A 22,097-nucleotide genomic window follows, 5' to 3' on the forward strand; every position below is an offset into this window, starting at 1 on the left:
AATGTAACTCTGACTGGCATTTTGACAGAATTATGTGCCCTTTTTATACTTAGAAAATTGACAATTTTGGTTAAGTTTTGTGTTTAGGTCCATTTTATTCCTTAAGCATCAAAGCTATTGCTTTCATACTTGCAACACTTACTAACTATCATAAGGGGACTGTGCAGGCAAAGTAATGTAACTCTGACTGGCATTTTGACAGAATTATGTGCCCTTTTTATACTTAGAAAATTGAAAATTTGTGTTTAGGTCCACTTTATTCCTACAGTATCAAAGCTATTGCTTTCATACTTGCAAGATTTATGAACTATCATAAGGGGACGGTGCAGGCAAAGTTATGTAACTCTGACTGGCATTTGGACGGAATTATGGGCCCTTTATACTTAGAAAATTGAAAATTTGGTTAAGATTTATGTTTTGGTCCACTTTACCCCTAAAGTATCATAGATATTGCTTTCATACTTGGAACACTCACAAACTATCATAAGGGTACAGTAAAAGGACAAGTTGCATAACTCTGGTTGTCATTGTTACGGAATTATGGCCCTTTTTTGACTTAGTAACTTTTAATATATGGTTAAATTTTGTGTTTCGATCCACTCGAAGTATCAAGGCTATTGCTTTCAAACTTCAAATACTTACATGCTATCATGAGGTTACTGTACCTGGCAACTTGAATTTTACTTTGACCTTTGAATGACCTTGACTCTCAAGGTCAAATTATTAAATTTTGCTAAAATTGCCATAACTTCTTTATTTATGATTAGATTTGATTGATACTTTGATGAAACTACTCTTACCTGACATACCACAATAGACTTCACCCAAACCATCCCCCGTGCCCTCCCCCCCCCTCGCCCCTCCCCCCCCCCCCTAATTTTTTTTTTTTTTTTTTTTTTTTTTTTAAGATCATCTCACAAATGACCACCCCACCCTCACACTATACCCCCACCCCACCCCCCCACCCCCACCCCCCCCCCCCAATTTTTTTTTTTGATTTTTTTTTTTTTTTTTTTTTTTTTAAGATCATCTCACAAATTATCACCACACCCTCACACTATACCCCCCCCCCATTTTTTTTAAAAAACGGTTATGTTTGAAATACTGTCCAACCATCGCACCCAAACCCCCCCCCCCCCCCCCCCCCCCCCCCCCCCCCCCCCCCACCCCCCCCCCCCCCCCGATTTTTTTTTTTTTTTTTTTTTTTTTTCGCTTTTTTGGAAGATAATGTAATAAATGTCCACAACCCCACACTATCACCCCTCTTCACTACACTCCTCCCTCCTTTGTGATTGAAAATGAGAGTCCCTTCACCTTTAAAAAGAAAATAGATGAGCGGTCTGCACCCGCAAGGCGGTGCTCTTGTTTAACTCTTATTTTCACAATTAATACCAAATGTTTTTAAAGGTATTTCTTGATATAATTATTGCATTCCAATATGAAATAACTCCAATTGAGCTTGTAACTCCATGCTTGCTGAAATATATTAATACCAAGCATTCAAAAATTACATTGCTTCGTTCCCTGATGCTGGGCATTAGATTCAGAGTTTTAAGAAGGAACAATCTTAGAAATATTTTATGTCATGGCAACACCATGTACACATATACTGCTGCTAATAATAAAAGTTTGAATTAAAGTAAGCAAAAGTAAACATTATTTTCCAATTAGTTTATGTGCAGTTTTCAATTGACAATTTGACACAAACTTTCCCTTTAAAGTCTAAACAATGAACTCAATGAAGACAAAGCAGTTTTTTTATCATTTGAAGGTGGCTTATTTAGGCACTTTCAGAATCATTTTCACACAATTGAGGCTGTTAATATAGCTTATTATTTTTCCTGTACTAAACAAATAATATGCCAGCAAATGCATATTGAAACGTTGCTGTGGCATAGTGGAAATGGTGTCTGCCTAGCGACCCGGAGGTGATTGGTTTTATCACCACTGTGGGAGCGTTCTTTAGATCTCCCACATAGACACCAAGTACTCTAGTCCCGGGAAACTGACTCGAGAGCATATCAAAGAAGCCTTAGGCCATTGATGCAATCGGGCTAAACTAAATAGTTTTAAACTAAATGCATATTGGACCTAACTGTATTGATGTGAATGGTTGTGCCAATCGGTTCAATACTGTGATCAATATTGTAAAAACGTCTAAATGTAGCAGATTTAGGCTCTGCACCAGTAATAATAACATTAATTTTAATATTTTACAGTTCAAAAATGTATTTTAATTTCGTGCACTATAAAATGATGAAAATATTTTTCATATTCAAACAAGATTTAAATCAGTTGATTCATGTTAAGTATGTTACATTGAATCAAATAGAAGATGCGATTTAATCCGTGCTCTGTGAAAAGGGGGTTTAATGCATGTGCGTAAAGTGTTGTCACAGATTAGCCTGTGCAGTCTGTACAGGCTAATCAGGGGCAACACTTTCTACCCAATCTGAATTTTTGCTATTAAGAAGAGACTTCTTTAAACTAAAAATACCATAAAAGTGAAAAGTGTTGTCCTTTTGTGCTTGGCAAGTTCTGGGAGTCAGCGGTAGAGGACATCCTGCTCGAGGGATGATGTAACTTGCTGGATAAGCAGAGCCACCCACAGAATTTCTCCTACCTTACCCTCATCAGACTTTGTAGTAAGTCCACTATCTAGCTACGGACCATAACCATTCCGCTTGTCAAATGATCACTGACTCCTTTTATACTAGTAAAATCACCTGTGCTATACCTGTTGAAGTAGTATCACTAGTATTTTAGGTAATCATGCACTGCCTACAAAACACAAGTAAATTACTGAGTTGATCAATATGAGCCGTTGTTAATTGATCTCAATGCACCTGCTTCTATTAAAGTTAATTCATTTATCGACCTGCCTCCTCCAACCATCTCCATGATGGGAATAGACAAATGCTGTAATACTGATACATTAATTAAGCTTTGGTCCCTACAGATCAGCTTCTCAAAGACTCAAACTAGCTCAAAGACTCAAACTAGCTCGCAGATGTGTCCAAAATGATGTTCACCAATTTTGGATCCAATAACAGAGGGTTGTGACTGGTAATTGTTTTTGTTCAATATAAAATTGCTACATTTCTGCAAAGGATTAACTTCAGATATATTTATCATGTTCTCATTTGTACATTAAATGTTGTTTATTTTCACATGAAGTTGCATGCCTCATATCGATCTTTACAATTGTAAAAAAAATCATTTTATAAGGGAAGCAACTCCATGTATACAATGCAATTAATTGTAAGAAATTGCTTCCCTTGAAATTTAATACAGAGCGTATGCGGAACAGTAGGCTCCCTTGATCATATATGCTGTAAAGTTACTCCCCTTCTATTTTAAACGGCCATTATATTCTACGGGGCCGCCTAAATCGTAAATCATAATGGTTTGTATTTTTTTAAACCAAAGTTTGACTACCAATGAAACTTATTGTGTTTGTTATGTACAGTTTCTTCAATAAACAATGCATTGTTTCTTGATGAACAGGGTCTTTTATAGACTTTGTTTGTTTGTTTTATTTGTGCATACATGTCAAGCAATTTACAATTCAATGCAATCAAGGCAATAAATAATGTATAGATTGCATTATTATCATATTCAGAAACATGCATTACATGAATGGTGCCATTTATCACAGATCCAAATAAGATTACGACATGATGTATACACAGGATAACCCGTAAAGCTTAGACATGTAAACATGAAAAAGCTTATTTCCAACGGGGTCCCTGGATTTAGTCGAACAGATCTTATAAGTGACTATAAATATATTGTTTTTTCAGTTCTTAATATATAATCGACATGATCCTACACATGATTTCTTCTACAAATTTAGTGAATCTTTCAAAAGTTGACATGATAATACACTGACACGAATAAAAAACATAAAAAATAATGAATTACATAAAATAAAACAAATCTAAAAGTAAAAATACATGGAATTCTCGTCTACCTTCATATCATTTAATAGATGTGTCTAAACAAGTTTCTTAAAAGTAAATTTCGATTCGATGGACTTGTGCTTAAGCTGTTTCGTGAGTCCACAATACCACGAAGAGGATACATAATCTAAATGACATTGTATTAAAGAATTACATAAGCTTTTTCTAAGACTTTTATTTAAAAAATCACGTTGTCTATATAAAAATTTAAGTCTAGAGTTAACCTTCTTGACGATATTATTTACAATAGAAGTACCGGACAAATCAGCATCTAGAATAGAACCAAGATATTTTACATACGTCTGAGATTTTATAACATGATCATTACATTGTATATGAAAATTGTCCACCTTGGTGAGTTTACGTTTCGAACCAAAAAGAAGACATTCTGTTTTGCCTAGATGGAGGGATAGCTTATTGTCAATTAACCATTTACTACAGGACTCGAGTTCTTTGCCTAAAACTTGACTGATGGTACTTGGATCTTTATGTGAATACAAAATAGCACAAAATAGCACTGTCATTAGCATAGAGTATTAATTTACAGTTGGATGATATACTTGTTTTCACTTTAAAGAGAGAGCAGTTTTTAACACAGCACTTTAAGCTATTCTAATTTATTGAATTACCCACATGAATTTAGCACAGTTTTCTTAGAACGAGACCTATTTAGTATTTTGTTTATTTACTAATTAAACCATGAGTAATATGATTATAGGTGCTACCTAATTTACGGGCATGAGCTTTTAAAAGTTTTTTTGATAACCATGTATTTTTAATAAATATATGGGCATGATTGTGTTCAAAATATTATAATTGTTTTAATAATTAAGTAATGCATCCAAAATAAATCAATCTTAAAACAAGTTACAGGTTCCAAGCTTAAAGATCTAGCATCTTATAATTTTTTTGTTTTCTAGCCTCAGGAATTTATAGCTGGTTCGGTGTCTGTGGTATAGTGGATGGGGTGTCTGCTAACTGGCTTAGTCACTGGGAGGTCTCTGTATTGATCCCTTAAGTGGGAGCATTTTTTAGATAACCCTAAAGACATACTATGGCGTACCATTTGGGTTGAAAGTCAAGAAGACCTACAAGGTAAAAAGAGAAATGTACGTCGAAGTACAATAATTGTACGTTGACATAAATTTAAAATACACTTCGAAGTATATATTTGTACGTCACAGTACAATTTGTACTTCGACATACATGTTTGTACTTCGACGTACACATTTTCTGAACAGCCAATCAAAACACTGTTCTCGTGAGCTGCTTTTCCTCTCATTATTCATAATAAATGTTGAAAATCTCTTTTTTAATTGAGGACAAAATGAATAAAAATATCAGAATGGCAAAAAAACCCACATAGAAGTTTCAAGTATTTAATGCATTGAAATAGATTATATACAAATTTGAAGAAGATTCAATTGTTACCTTTTTAAAATTAAAATTATTCAGCATATTGTGAGTATTTATTGATCATGCTGGGCGGAGTATCACGACCGTCCAGCGCATTACTGTGTAGGAAATTCCCAATGGTAACCAAACAGTTACCAAACATTAACGGGATAAATAATGTATAATAACCGCCCCGTTGGTCGTATTTTGTGATAACCATAACTTGCATAAGTCAGAGGTTAGTTCCACCACGCCAGGTCAATAAATACGCACAATATCTATGAGTTAGCGGTCGATAGTCGCATAATTTGGTATAAATTATAATAATAATAATGTTTAATAAATACGCACAATTTCTATGAGTAAGCGGTCGATAGTCGCATAATTTGGTATTAATAATAATAATACTAATGTTCAATGTCAAATATATCTAAAAGCAACAGATGTTAGGTGTCTTCTGATTGACTTACACTCAAGGGTCGGTGAAAATTGTACGTCGAAGTACATTTCATGTTCTACCTAGTAGGTCTTGTAGACTTTGACGTCATGGTACATCATATAGACTCTAAGTACTGGTCCTACCCAGGAAACAGTTTGTTTCATCAAATCTCTCAATTCAACTTGACAGCTTGCTAAAGCAGTTGCATTTAGCATACAGTACACTGATTTAACATAATCAAAATCATGTGATGTGTCGAATCAATTTTGATTGACAAATTTGACAGGATTTTTTTTAATAAAATAAGTTTTAAACTGCCAAATAATACACACTACGTATTGAAAGCCATACCTGGAGCTTTCGTCTGTATACCACTGACTTCATCAGAAGAATGATTTCTACTGTTGGGAAACGTTAACACCGCTAATTGTCTTCTTATTTATTATCAATGTATAATTATGTGTAACAGCATAACAACATACTTGTTTCGCAATTAAAATATTTAATAAATACAGATATCTTGCAGGTTTCTAATTTTCTTTTGCAAACTATTGTTGAATACTTTAAATTTTGTCGCCACTAAAAAACTAGCCATTTTGTAGCAATTCCAAAATCCCATTCTAAACTGCTTACACTTAGCTCTATAGTTAATATTTGAATGCAAATATTAGAATGCATCATGTTATATCATCCATATTTTTTAATTTAAACATTCAAATAACACATTACACAGTACGTTTATAAAAAGGTATGTGGTATTGTGTGGAGATACAAAACACTTCAAATCATTTATTTGCACATAAAATAATAGTTACAAAATAAGTAATACTAAAACACTGTCATCAACCTACAGTACAAGAATATTTAGGTATATGAAATTACAAAGTGGTGTTATTGTATATATCTTTTACAAAATTAACATTGCTGGTTTTGTACTAGCCATAAAACATTTATCATGGATTAACAAGTAACGACCAATTTATTAATTACACAATAGAACGGAAATCATATTAATTGCATTATGCATTTACTAAACAAGCTATTTGCTACTGTTTAGAATTATACTATCTTACTAAAAATGATCACAACAGGTACTTAGTGCTTTTACATACTTGTGGTAAGTTTTGTATTACTAGTTTGACATTTATTGGCAGACACTTGTCGATATACAGACAAAATTTGCATGGGAACTTTAATATTTTTCAGCATAATTGCCTTCAAATTGTTAATTTAACAACCCTTTGACATTGTTTGCACATCTGATCTTATTATACCATAGCTGATTTTTGTTTATAGATAGACATATACAGAGCTCCAGATAAGGATTTGTGAAATTAGTAACAGCACTGCCACTGAGTGACAGAAAGAAAAGGAGTAACGCTTAAAATCAAGTAGTACCTGTACTACCATATCCAAAAATACAGGTAGTACTGTACTACCCGTGTTCTTGGATATTGAAGGGTGTATAACTGACTACAGAAACATTTGCAGCAATTATAATAAATATATGTAGCTTCTTAAACAGTTACTGTATTAGGTTTTCCATTCTGAATTATGATGCTAATACAACTACACATTAAAACTCATGACTAATACTATTTCTTATTTTTTCTTGACAAGAAAACACAAGCCAACCAGTAAGCTAAGTAAATGAACACTTATTTCACTGTCTCATCTGTTTCCCATCGTGTTTTCTAACGTTTTACGCCACCGATGCAATCAAATCGTTTAATATTGGGGCGACAATGTCTTTTTCTGGGTTTACAGATTTAATGTCAGGATGGTTAGAAGACACCGTATGTAGTCATTATTAGACGACAAAGTGTTGTTTTGAGCCGCTTTCGGTTAAGCCGGCATTCAATTGCGCGCAGACATATCATTTTTGACGGATTTACAAGTTACAGGAAATCACGCGACAGAATAGACAATAATATATGAACCCAGTCTACAACTTTTCGGTAATTTAAATTAACGAAAAGCGCCGTTAGGTAAGAGACCAACAAATCACGCCGCGCTGACGCAGATGTATCGGTACGGCCAGATTTTTTTTGTAAATGCGTAAAATGGATATTAATGTCGTAATTGTATGTCCAGTTTATAAAAATAAATGCGTAAATCTTCATGAAAAAGGCGTATTTACGGCTGTAGGGCCCTTATCTGGAGCTCTGCATATATAGACTTTTCAAAGTTCTATTAAAGTTCACACATGTTCCATCCAAGTAAACCAACAGAACCAATAAAGATCACCACAGATAATAACTGTGTGTATAGCTTGGAAACTTTGATAGTTCAGGAATCCCTCCTTTGTTGATTTCTGTAAACCAAAACTGTCAGTTTTGCTTGATAGAATGGCTTGTATGATTCCCAGCTCTTGCCTTGGCAGAACAGCTTCTAAAAACGGAAAACCAACAAATATCTTAAAATTTGATATCTAAGGAAATATATAGGATAAAAAGGAGTATTAGGTGTTGCGTAAGGTATTAGGTGTTGGGCGCTTAGCAATGATAAAATTATACGCTTTTCCATTCTTTTTTACGTACCGGTAAAGTGCAATCGTCCCGTTTTTTATTCCCTGCGTAATATCTATACATATATCACAGTGTGTCGTCATACATGTGTTAACCAACTCCATGTCGTCTGCTAAAATGTCTTAAGATTTATGTTTTAAGTTTTTTTCCAACTTCTCGAAATTCAGAAGAATTATTTCTAAATCGTCAAACTGCTTGGAACCTGACCAGATCCCAGTAAAGGCTTTAATGATCGACCTCAGCAGTTAGTTATCACTTTGTCTACGACAGTTTAGATGCGTCGCTACTTTATGCATTTAAACATACATGTTGCTTAATTAATTAGTACAATGTCTGATGATGTAGACCTTACGATTGTGTCTATCTGGTTTAAGTGCTGGTGTAACCAAGCTAAACAATAAGCGGTTCTAGGGAATTATATCCTCCGAAAGATACAATATGTGACAATAATAATATCACAGGAGTTAGCCTATATAGTCTATAGAGACTATATAGGGGGTTCTATTTTTATTATTTAGCCATTACATTAACTTTATGAATAGAATTTCAAACTCCTGCATTAATATACATGTACTGTTTAGTGGCTATAAACGCTTTATTAGACAGGATATACTTTATATGTTGATGATGCATTATGTAAACGAATACAAGTACTAGTATGTTCGCAAAGTATTTGCTTGTATAGTAATCATTAAAGCTGTGGTGATATTTACTAAGGGTGTTTGTTATTATTTACTAAAAAATAACTATATCATTTCCCAGTCACTAATCATCAAATTCGTGACATATCATAAGGTAAGTTAATACAGTCAAGTAATATGTGCCTAGCCGAAGTGGTCTATGAAGACATCCATGTGACTAGCGGCGGAAGGTCAGTTGTTCTAGTAGACTACCAAGGTCGCAGCCAGTCTGTGTCCGAAAGTTGGGCGATTCATACCGTATGCCAAATGTGAAAATCAGGCACCCATATATGAAAATGAGGCCTCTCTTTTCTAAAATGGAAGCTATTCATATACCTGGGAGCGCTGAAAAAGGTGGCCATTCTGGCCGCACATCTGTAGTTCTCCTTTAGATAAGGGTCTACGCCCCCCACCCCCACCCCCGTGAGGTTGATACGGCCCTGACAGTGTGCCAAGAATATATTTTAGGGATTCAGCTGACAGTAAGCACGAGTCTATGAATTCATTATTGAAAAGAAGAAACATCAGAATAATTTTTTTAAACAAATTGTTCTACAATGTAAATAACACGTTTGGTCAAAGATTGTGATCCAATTATAGCATATCTTTGTGTTTCACACAGAAGTGGTCAGTTTTACACCTAACTTGACATAAAACACGGAGAAAACATACCATATCGCTATGATTAGATGACTGGCCATGAGAAAATACCACTCGCTAGGAAACTTGCCAATTTCCCGCTTCATGATCATTGGGTTACGTGTCCTTTGTTTACGTCAATACAACAACAACAACAACATCTTCGAATAAAATAAACATTTTATTTAACTGACAAATAAAAACAAACACATTCTATTAATTTATAGGAATATTTATTATAACATATAAAATAAAGAATATATTTCTTGCTGTTTTTGTTATCGAAGTGAAAGTACATGGCATATTCGCAGTGAATAAAAAACGGGACGATTGCAATTTACCGGTACGTAAAAAAAAAGGAAAAGCGTATAATTGTATCGTTGCTAAGCGCCCAACACCTAACCTTACGCAACATCTAATAATCCTTTTTATCCTATATATTTCCTTAGTATCCGGAGCTACCGCCCCCAAACCCCCGCTTTGTCGATAGTGGTAAACAACTGCGTACCAGTAGAGTGCAATCTAGCCTAAAAAACAACAACAACAAGCAATTGATCTGACGATGAGCGGAAAGTGTTGAATAATTGCGCATTAAGAGGAAAGTAGTTCACGGTAAGCAGTGTTCGTAGTTTCTTTCACCGGCCTTTTGATATTATACCATGTGTCGATGTAGGGTACCCTATTTTTTCAGTAATTTCCCTTGTTAACTGGAAAATGGGCGGGTTCGGGGTCTGTTGCGTTTCATTCCTGTAGTCTTTATACTATATAGGGGTATATATTTTTTTGTTTAGCCATTAGATTAGCGTTATGGATAGAATTTCAAACTCCTGTGCTTCATTCTAGCATGTCTATCCGTAGTATCGGCCATCTAAATGAATACATATGAATTTTGGAAGTGAACAAACACAAGAACACGCATGTATTATTTGTAAATCTATAGTTAAATGTGTATTCTTGGACATAACAACGAAAACTGCATTTAAGTCGGCAATGTTGTGACAGAATACTGGCTAGACTTACCTCCCTGTAGTAATCTGTTTCATGTACAATTGTCTCATAGTATTGTCCCTTCTGATTGGCTCCTAAGATTTTTTACTTTGCTCAGGTGCTTGTTCTAAAAAAAGGAACTTAATGGAAAAACTAAACTCTTGCTCATGTTGTTCTTAAAACATTTTTACATTTTATTAAAACATAAACGGCATATAAAACATTTGATAAAGCTATAACTATTTATCCATAAACAAACTAACATTATTGTGTGTTACATAATTAAAAATCATAGCATCACCCTGGAATAAACATGACCTACTTTCCAACGAACACCGGTAATCATGAGAATGATTGTCGTAATAGTCCTGGATAACCATCAAATAAATAACAACTTCTAAAAATTAAAAAAAACATTAACATTTTAGCATGTTTTGAAAGTTTTGCCTTTAAGGCACGATACTATGATGAGGACCGATACTATGAGTGTAAAGGATATGTAACAAATTAAATATATTTTCTAATGAGGTCTATTTCCTGACTTATTTCCATCATTTTACAATTATGTCCATCTAAGTTACCTCTCATTTTATGCTTTTTAATAAAATAGCATATTATGCACATGCATTAAGCCCTATTGTCCCAGAGCAATAATTATTAGGCTAATTTATTTCTTACACCTATTACTCATTTGGATATTGGGTTACTATTCAGAGGACTTGATGTTTGTAGATGACTCAAAAATTGAATGGAGGCTGAATATAAATACTTACCAGACTGGTACATATGGTATGAACAGACTGGTACATATAGTATGAACAGACTGGTACATATGGTATGATGATCTTTACAACTGATTTACACAGATTTTACTTTAGGAATGTGAAGTGTTATTTTTGGTATCTTCCACAGGGCGCCAACATCTGTTACAGAATGCAATGAGAAAGAGTCTGAATCATAATACCACATGTAGTATGCACCACTGTGACATTTATTTTATTTCTTATCATTGTACATGTTTATGATACCGATAGATATAAATGCAGTCTGGTTCAACATTATACAATACAACACAAAGCATGGATGCAGTGCAACGCAATATTACAATGAGTATATTACTAGTATTAGTGTATGCAAATAGTACAATACTTGATTGTTCCATTCAATGATTGTTTGCAGCTATCTATCGATAAACTTTTGAGAAATTGTTGATTAATACCTTTGTATAAGATGTGTTGGTTTCTATCCACATTTGATTTAGAAAAGAAACACATAAAATTGTACATCTTTGAACAAAATTGTGTATACATTATTCATTATTATTGTTGGCTTTCAATTTTTTTCTTGGAAAATGGTGTAGATTATTACTTACAGTCTACCTTAATAGGTGCCCTAATAATGTATGCACCATATAACTAGACACAATATGTGAAATGAAATATAGAGCTTGGTTTTGGCAGGTTGTATAATCAAATGAAACCACATGTTTTATTGGCACAGAAAATTGGTCCAACATGTGATCACATATAATGCATTCAGGAATGTGATGGATGCAAACAAGTGCTCTAGTCCTGGAGTAAATCTCTTTTACATATTGCCGATAATTATTTTTATATTTATCAGCATACAATATATATTAGCTTTGGTAGTTAATTATAGGATATAGTCAGTCATAAGCCATTTTCTATAGAAACTCAAGAACAACTCGGCTTCTTCATGAATGTGTTTTTCAATGCTATATGTTGAAGGCACTTGATTGTCTGTTGTTAAGTTTTTGAACTGTTCCATGTTTACGTCAAAGATTTAAAAAAGAATTTGGAAAAACTATTACAAAGAAAATCCATTTTGGTATTATATGGTTCTGTTGAGCCTTGTTTTAACCCTTTACCACTTAGATACGTATTCAACCCTTTACCACTAAGATACATATTTAACCCTTTACCACTTAGATACTTATTTAACCCTTAACCACTTAGATAAGTATTTAACCCTTTACCACTTAGATACATGTTTAACCCTTTACCACTTAGATACTTATTTAACCCTTAACCACTTAGATAAGTATTTAACCCTTAACCACGTAGATAAGTATTTAACCCTTTACCACTAAGATACATATTTAACCCTTTACCACTTAGATATGTATTTAACCCTTTACCACTAAGATACATGTTTAACCCTTTACCACTTAGATACTTATTTAACCCTTAACCACTTAGATAAGTATTTAACCCTTAATCACTTAGATAAGTATTTAACCCTTTACCACTTAGATATGTATTTAACCCTTTACCACTAAGATACATATTTAACCCTTTACCACTTAGATACATATTTAACCCTTTACCACTTAGATATGTATTTAACCGTTTACCACTAAGATACATATTTAACCCTTTACCACTTAGATACTTATTTAACCCTTTACCACTTAGATACGTATTTAACCCTTAACCACTTAGATACGTATTAAACCCTTTACCACTTAGATCAATATTTAACCCTTTACCACTTAGATACGTATTTAACCCTTTACCACTGAAATACAAATTTAACCCTTTACCACTTAGATACGTATTTAACCCTTTACCACTTAGAAACGTATTTAACCCTTTACCACTTAGATACATATTTAACCCTTTGCCACTTAGATATGTATTTAACCCATTACCCTTTAGATACGTATTTAACCCTTTTCCTTTTAGATACGTATTTAACCCTTTACCTTTTAGATATGTATTTAACCCTTCACCACTAAGATATGTTTTTAACATTTAACCACTTAGTGTCATTCCAGAGTAGTCTGTGCAAGGCTAACAAGGGGTGACACTTTTATGGTTTTTTCTAGCCATTTCGGAAAAAGGAGTCTGGTCGAATTGGGATTTTTTAAATCAATAAAATGGCAAATTTACGAATTTTTTATCGACAAAACGGACTAAATCAGGATTTTTTTATCAACAAATATTGACACATCAGACTTTTTCCTGGCCATTTTGGAAAAAAAATCATATAAATTATAGTTATATACTTTGTCAGGTGTTAATAAAATAAAATAAAATTCAGATATAATAATCATAAGACACTTCTTTCTAAAAAAAATTGGGAATTTCTTTTACAATTTCGGTTTGTGATCAGGCCCGTTTGCTTCGGGATCGGGATTCGTTTTACGGCCTTTTTTAATAAGCAGAAAAAAACTCACTTTCCACTTTCATTTACAAATTCATGGAAAGTATGTAGCTTTTTGTAGAAAATTAATTCAAGGCGGAAAGTGTCGTCCCTGATTAGCCAGTATCCCCAGAGTGAGGCAGGCGGAAAGTGTCGTCCCTGATTAGCCAGTATCCCCAGAGTGAGTCAGAGGGAAAGTGTCGTCCCTGATTAGCCAGTATCCCCAGAGTGAGTCAGGCGGAAAGTGTCGTCCCTGATTAGCCAGTATCCCCAGAGTGAGTCGGACGGAAAGTGTCATCCCTGATTAGCCCGTATCCCCAGAGTGAGTCAGGGGGAAAGTGTCGTCCCTGATTAGCCAGTATCCCCAGAGTGAGTCAGGCGGAAAGTGTCGTCCCTGATTAGCCAGTATCCTCAGAGTGAGTCAGGCGGAAAGTGTCGTCCCTGATTAGCCAGTATCCCCAGAGTGAGTCAGGCGGAAAGTGTCGTCCCTGATTAGCCTGTATCCCCAGAGTGAGTCAGGGGGAAAGTGTCATCCCTGATTAGCCAGTATCCTCAGAGTGAGTCAGGCGGAAAGTGTCGTCCCTGATTAGCCAGTATCCCCAGAGTGAGTCAGGGGGAAAGTGTCGTCCCTGATTAGCCAGTATCCCCAGAGTGAGGCAGGCGGAAAGTGTCGTCCCTGATTAGCCAGTATCCCCAGAGTGAGTCAGGGGGAAAGTGTTTTCCCTGATTAGCCAGTATCCCCAGAGTGAGTCAGGGGGAAAGTGTTGTCCCTGATTAGCCAGTATCCCCAGAGTGAGTCAGGCGTAAAGTGTCGTCCCTGATTAGCCAGTATCCCCAGAGTGAGTCAGGGGGAAAGTGTCGTCCCTGATTAGCCAGTATCCCCAGAGTGAGTCAGGGGGAAAGTGTCATTACTGATTAGCCAGTATCCCCAGAGTGAGTCAGGCAGAAAGTGTCGTCCCTGATTAGCCAGTATCCCCAGAGTGAGTCAGGCGGAAAGTGTCGTCCCTGATTAGCCAGTATCCCCAGAGTGAGTCAGGGGGAAAGTGTCATCCCTGATTAGCCAGTATCCCCAGAGTGAGTCAGGCGGAAAGTGTCGTCCCTGATTAGCCAGTATCCCCAGAGTGAGGCTCAGTTCTTTTGGTAGCTTTCAATAATAAAGCAAGCATACACAACTTGAGTATTTAAATATCTTCATTTTATACTACAATGTATTCATAAAAAAAAATCATATTCTGAGACTTCAGATATTTAAATGTTTAGTTGAAACCTTTATCTTTTTTAATTTGTTCAACTTATTCCTATCTGACACTTAAATGACGGCTCTTTGAATATATTTGGTAATTTAATTAAAAATAATTGTTGTCCTTTTAAACTTACCAATAAAACATCTTTCAGTTAATCTTTTATATCATACAGAAAATCCCTGAACAATAAACAGACGATTTTTATTGAGAAATTTCAATGAACTGTAATTATTGAGTTTGTAAAATAAAATAGAAAATTGGCTGACAATGAGATTTAGAGATAAAGAAAATATACAATTATTTTGTCATAGATTGCCTAAAGCCATCTGTGGAGAAATTGATAAAGAAAGCAATGAATTATAGCAAAGATGTTATCATTAAATAAAATTCTTTAAAAGGACTAATTTGGTTGCATAATGACTTTATAATGCTTATTGCAGGTTTTGATTTCTATTTACATTCACACCTCATTAGAGCTGTCTAAATGTATGTTATGAAAGTGATTGATTTGAAATCAATGTTCTTTTAAAGGCCAGTGCTTAAAGTGCTGTTATTAACCCTTTGCATTCTGGGAAATTTGTCGTCTGCTAAAATGTTGTCTGCTGAATTTCTAAAATTAGCATTTTATTCTATTTTTTTCAAAGAATACTATCAGAATAGCAAACAGGTTGGATACTGATGAGATGCCACGTTTTGTGGCATCTCATCTAGATCCAAACTGTTTGCAAAGGCCTTTAAAATTCGGTTTCAGCGCTGAAAGGGTTACGTCACATTTGTTTGTGTATTTTATGTTGCACTCCTTTAAGTGAGTCCTTTTACTCTATGTTCCGAATGGCTGCTTAAAATTCCCAATTGTAGGTTTTCAATCCCAATTTTTCGTTTTGAAGAGACTTCCTTTCATGAAAGTGGAAAGTGTCGTCCCTGATTAGTCTGTGCAGACCAGGGCTATAGATAATTTTTGGGGTATATTGGGTAATAATTCGCCCCACACCCTACTTTTGAGCTTAATTGTGTTTTTCACCCCTGGTTTTTTTAACTCAATTGGGTAATTTAGGGAATTACATATTTACAATAATAAAAATCTACTAAGGTTACTATATTATTTATACAAATGAAATTTAAAAAGGTACCTGTACATAACAACAAACAATTACTGAATTTCCGATCAAAGTTCATTCATTTTTGCGTTGAATAAGACCGAGTTCGTGAACATCGCTGCACAATTGTTGAAGTTATGGCTGTTCAAGGCGGTGCATCCCCTTTTCGTGTCATTTTGAGTTGAATACTTTGAAAATAAAAGTAGAATGTCTATGAATAATTACAATACTAACCGCTGGAAAGACTGCCTTTTTTCATTGGACGGCATATAAACTATGCGATACATTTTTGTACGGAAAATAACCAGTGTAAAAAATACAACCCGTGTTCGTAAGAATTGTGTTTTGTGACGCAAGTTTTTTTACGGGAATTACGTTAATAAATTTGTATTTGCGTTTTTGTACGCTTTATTTTGAATTTAATTACGTATTTGGTTATTTTAATTGCGTAATAACGCAAGTACGCTTGTTATCTATAGCCCTGGCAGACTTTACTATAGGCTTATGTCAGACAAGATTTTACGCACATCCAGTAAGCCCCATTTTTCCAGAGCGCCAATCAATGATTAAAAGGATGTTCCAGTAAAATCTCTGCAGCTTTTGTATGGTTTTTCCTGTACATACGTGAACGATTTGTCTACAAAAGCCAATGCTAGAAACTGCTTACTACAGACTTGTCGACAAATAACAGGGATATTGTCAATATTGGGTCATTTAAAGTCTCTCTACTTCCAAAATCAGCTGAAAAGGCAGCAATTACTAGGTGTTGGAAGAAGGATATTTAATTACAGCCACAGTTTAGGAAGGATTACCCCCTGAGGGAACTAACAAGAACACCATCAGAGATTTCTCATTTCTATGGCTTGCAATATTAGGCCTCTCTATAGGACTTGCTTGATCTCAAAATGTTCTTCAAATGTAGTAAGTTGGTTGTAAAATAGGTTTCTTGCTTGATTGTCAAATAGGTCTCCCAATGAAGTCAGTTAATTGTCAATAATACTATGAAACCATTTAGTTTGTTAGAATGAAATTTCGTCATTAAAAAAAAAGCCATTTCGCAAGCACTTACATTTGCTATTTGTGGTTTTGAAAAAAAAATGCGTCCATAATTTTCCGATTGTAATACTTTTCGCATTAAATTGTGGTTGCAATAAATATTATTCCCAAGCCCTTGGGCTTTTTTGGCAATTAAGGCATTTTCCCTAAATCAATACAACTATTTTCAAAATGTGGAAAAGTCAAACAATCAGAATACATCAGATAAATCAGATAAGAGTTTAAACAGAATTTGTCACTGACATAATGGCTTATGCAAGAAATTGCAATATTTACATTGCTGCTTTAATATTGATAATTAGTTTTTACACTTGAATAATCAGATGTCAATATTTATATGTGGTCTATTTGTACCTTTTGTAACACCTATAAGATCTGATGTGCTTGACATATAATACCAGTTTTAACCTAGTGTTTTTGACCTCATTTTGGGAATGGGGCTGGGTCCCTTTAGATTGGGAAAAATTGCAAGGTTTTGACTTAAATTGGGAAATAAGTGTGTTGGTGTTTTTTTGCTAAAAACTGCTTCGAAATTGATTTTCAATTTTATATTAACAAACGTTCAACTTATAAATCTGAATTGGAGATGAACAAAATATTGAGATGTAATTTTTTTTTTAAACCTTCAATCGGGAATTTGAAGGTAGTTTATTTTTTTCAACAAGGGGGCCGAATGTGAACGAAAAAAAGTCAAGATGTAAAATAATTAGTATTCATAGGCATACATGCCAGAAATTTTCGGGTCCAAATCGGGACAGTCCATTAAAAATGTCGGGACATTTGACCAAAATGCAGGACACCTAAAACGATCAATCATGCCACCTTTACTGAAGTCAGTAATCAGCTAATTACTTACAAAACCTCATAATTTCTGGCAAATATTGATGAAAAATGTGTTTAGAATTGCATGAACACAGACGTTCTCCATTTTCCGGAAGTAAACAAACAGGGCCCTCAATCTGTCAAATCCACGGCCGAAATTCGGCCGCATTCCCCCCCCCCCTGAAAAGTATACTTTTTTCCCCTTTTTGGGGGAAAAATTCCCCCTTAAAAAAAAAAAAAAAATTTTTTTTTTTTTTAGATAGATGTGTCTCATGATTATTATATCTCAATTCTATTTTAATTTAATCTTGCCAAACATACTAAATTATGAAAAAAGCAATGAATATAGTGCAAACATGTACAAATGTTATAATTAGAGAGTAAGTAAAAAATCCCCCCAGAAAGGGAAACGCCGCGAAAATTCCCCCTGCTATGGGTAGCGACCCGCTTCCCCTAAAATGGATTGAGGGCCCTGACTATGCAGATGAACCCATTTGTGATTAAGGCAACGTTTAACGGGATGTGCGCACATCGAGCACTGTTTTTATTCAACCAATCATCCATTTACTCTAAATTTAGATTGATGCAATATGTACAAATTATTTTCGGAAAATCAGCCATAAACGAAAGTAAATTTATGTCTCTGGTATTGGTCAGCGCTCGATTTGTTTGACATATAATACACTGAATACCGCGTAATAATAGTATCTTTGGACTTGATTTGGGCCATGAAATACAAAAGCAATCTGCTTAATGCACTACGATGCATCTATCCCAAGCAATAGTATCTTAGGACTTGATTTGGGCCATGAAATATAAAAGCAATCTGCTTAATGCACTACGATGCATCTATCCCTAGCAATTAACGACCCTTATCATAAAAATACCCTGGTGTGAATGCCCGATAAAATCAATAATTGCCGATATATCGCTGATAATGTGTCAAAAACAACACTGGATCACTCGACTAGTAGATATGGTTTGTTAATAGGGGGCAATAAAGGGATTAGCGATGGTAATTAAAGCCAGACGGAGCTTGAATAGGGAATTTTATTGTGAACTTAAAGAGCGTATATCGTTTTGTTCGAATGTTGGGACAAATAGTGTTACATCGGGACACCGGGACAAACACCTCAAAAGCAGGACTGTCCCGCCAAGATCGGGACGTCTGGCATGTATGGCCATAGGACATTGAATTTCAATGATTTTGCAACTTCCATAAAACACTGTGTATAACGCGCATTTATGTATAACGCCCATCTACTTTTAGAAGCAAAAAAATCAGGAAAAAAAGTTTGTGAAGCAAAAAAATCGGGGGGAAAATTCCGTACTGTAGACTAACTAAAAATCGTTTTTTTTTAACATTGCCGATTTCACGCATTCTTTTATTGTTTCAATAATGAATTATCTTAAAGACGGTAAAGATAAAGAATTACAACTTGTTTGTGTTTTTAGTCGCCGCTTCGTCTGTCCGTGCACAATTTTTGTCCGGGCTATTTCTCAGCAATTAATGACCGGAATTCAATTAAACTTTATGGGAAGTTTCACTACCAAGAAGAGATGTGCATATTATCAGCCGGTTCTGGTCGGATGATTTTTTACAGAGTTATGGCCCTTTGAAATTTTCTATAAACTGTACATAAAGTGCAATTCTTGTTCCCCCAACTACTGACTGGAATTCAATGAAGCTTTATGGGAAGCTTAACTACCTTGAGGAGATGGGCATGTTATTTGTGGGTTCTGGTTAGATGATTTATTATATCCCCACAAATGAAGTTTAAGGGGGTATATAGGAGTGAACTTGTCGGTCAGTCAGTCGGTCGGTCAGTCTGTCTGTCCGTATTAAGTGTTCGCTCTCTAATTCCAGTAGTTTTTATCAGATCTTCACCAAACTTGGTCAGAAGTTGTATCTATATAATGTCTAGGCCAAGTTCGAACATGGGCCTTGCCGGGTCAAAAACTAGGTCACGGGGTCACTTAGTGCGTTTTAAACATTCAGCATGTTGTCCGCTCTCTAATTCAAGTAGTTTTCATCCGATCTTCACCAAACTTGGTCAGAAGTTGTATCTAGATGATCTTAAGGCCATTTTCGAACATGGGCCTTGCGTGGTCAAAAACTAGGTCACGGGGTCACTTAGTGGGTTTTTTAACATTCAGCATGGTGTCCTCTCTCTTATTCAAGTAGTTTTCATCCGATCTTTACCCAACTTGGTCAGAAGTTTTATCTAGATGATCTGAAGGCCAAGTTCGAACAAGGGCCATGCCGGATCAAAAACTAGGTCACAGGGTCACTTAGTACGTTTTACACATTGAGCATGGTGTCCGCTCTCTATTTCAAGTAGTTTAAATCCGATATTCACCACACTTGGTCAGAAGTTGTAACTAGATGATGTGTAGGTCAAGTTCGAACATGGGCCATGCCGGGTCAAAAACTAGGTCACGGGGTCACTTAGTGTGTTTTAAACCTTACCATGTTGTCCGCTCTCTAATTCAAGTAGTTTTTATCCAATCTTCACCAAAATTGGTCAGAAGTTGTATCTTTATAATGTCTAGGGCAAGTTTGAATATGGGTCATGCCGGGTCAAAAACAAGGTCACCGTGTCACTTAGTGCGTTTTAAACATCACAATGTTGTCCGCTCTCTAATTCAAGTAGTTTTCATCCAATCTTCACCAAACTTCGTCAGAAGTTGTATCTAGATGATGTCTAGGTCAAGTTTGAATATGGGTCATGCCGGGTCAAAAACTAGGTCATGGGGTATCTTAGTGCATTTTAAATCCGCTCTCTAATTCAAGTAGTTTTCATCCAATCCTCACCAAACTTGGTCACAAGTTTTATCTAAATGATCTCTAGGACAAGTTTGAACATGGGCCATTCCGGGCCTAAAACAAAGTCACGGGGTCACTTAGTGCGTTCTTTAACATTCAGCATGGTGTCCGCTCTCTTATTCAAGTAGTTTACATCCGATCTTCACCAAACTTGGTCAGAAGTTTTATGGAGATGATCTTAAGGCCAAGTTAGAACATGGGCCTTTCTGGGTCAAAAACTAGGTCAAGGGGTCACTTAGTGCATTTTAAAAATTGAGCATGGTGTCCGCTGTTTTTTGTGAAGACGACAAAAGTTATGCAAAGTATTATGTATCAATGCGGCATGTGGGGGTATTCGTCATGTCTGTAACAAAGCTCTAGTTTAGAGAGTTATGGCCCTTTGAATTTTTTAAGTTGCTAAACCATCCATTGTATTATTTTGTCCAAAGTTATGCCCCTCAAGACGTTTCCTTTTATCTGAATATATAGTGCAATATTGTGACAAAAAAACAACCTTTGGGGAGCATCATCCGTCTCCGACGGTTTCTTGTTTTTTTATGCCCCTGGATCGAAAGATGGGGGGGCATGTTGTTTTCGGCCTGTCTGTATGTCATTCATTCATTCATTGTGTGTGTCCCAAAACATTAACCGTGGTTGAAGTTTTGCAATTACTTTTGCATTATTATGCCCCCCTTCGTAGAAGAGGGGTATATTGCTTTGCTCATGTCGGTTGGTCGGTCGGTCCGTCCGTCCGTCCACCAGGTGGTTGTCATACGATAACTCAAGAACGCTTGGGCCTAGGATCATGAAACTTCATAGGTACATTGATCATGACTCGCAGATGACCCCTATTGATTTTGAGGTCACTAGGTCAAAGGTCAAGGTCACGGTGACTCGAAATAGTAAAATGGTTTTTGAATGATAACTCAAGAATGCATACGCGGCCAACAGGGCACACTCTGAACAATATTACTGAAGCAACTGGTCTGTAATCCTAAATCTATAATTATCAGTCCAATGAAACATCATCCTTTTATTAAAATACAGTGGATAAGTAAAAATATCAGAATATAAGATTTTGTGTATATTTTGTGTCTTCAATATTGTGTTAATTTTTAATTTTGTTGATTAATATAAATATAAGCAGGACAGGGGAGGTAATACACTCTTATATACAGGGGAAACAAATGCAATAAGTTTAAATTTATTGTTACAGCATTTGCCTCCCTTGTAATATATTAAAATTTTACCAAATGTAAGGCTAACTGCATTTTTGT

At 35.3% G+C, this 22,097-nt stretch overlaps 1 protein-coding gene across 2 annotated transcripts in view; it reads left to right on the top strand.

The window, feature by feature from the left end:
* The first annotated feature begins 3,361 nt into the window (after positions 1-3,361).
* Positions 3,362-22,097, top strand: part of LOC127855428 (transmembrane protein 198-like) — a 268,058-nt gene continuing 249,322 nt past the window's right edge. Inside the window, exon 1 of one of the 2 annotated variants that reach the window (XM_052390979.1) lies at positions 3,362-3,406. The gene's annotated coding sequence lies outside the window, so the exon portion shown is untranslated. Of the gene's footprint in view, positions 3,407-10,159; positions 10,256-22,097 lie in introns of those variants that run through there. The other variant, XM_052390983.1, reaches the window with a different exon arrangement.

The sequence above is a fragment of the Dreissena polymorpha genome, chromosome 13, assembly GCF_020536995.1.
Source record: "Dreissena polymorpha isolate Duluth1 chromosome 13, UMN_Dpol_1.0, whole genome shotgun sequence".
In the NCBI taxonomy this organism is placed as follows: Eukaryota; Metazoa; Mollusca; class Bivalvia; order Myida; family Dreissenidae; genus Dreissena; species Dreissena polymorpha.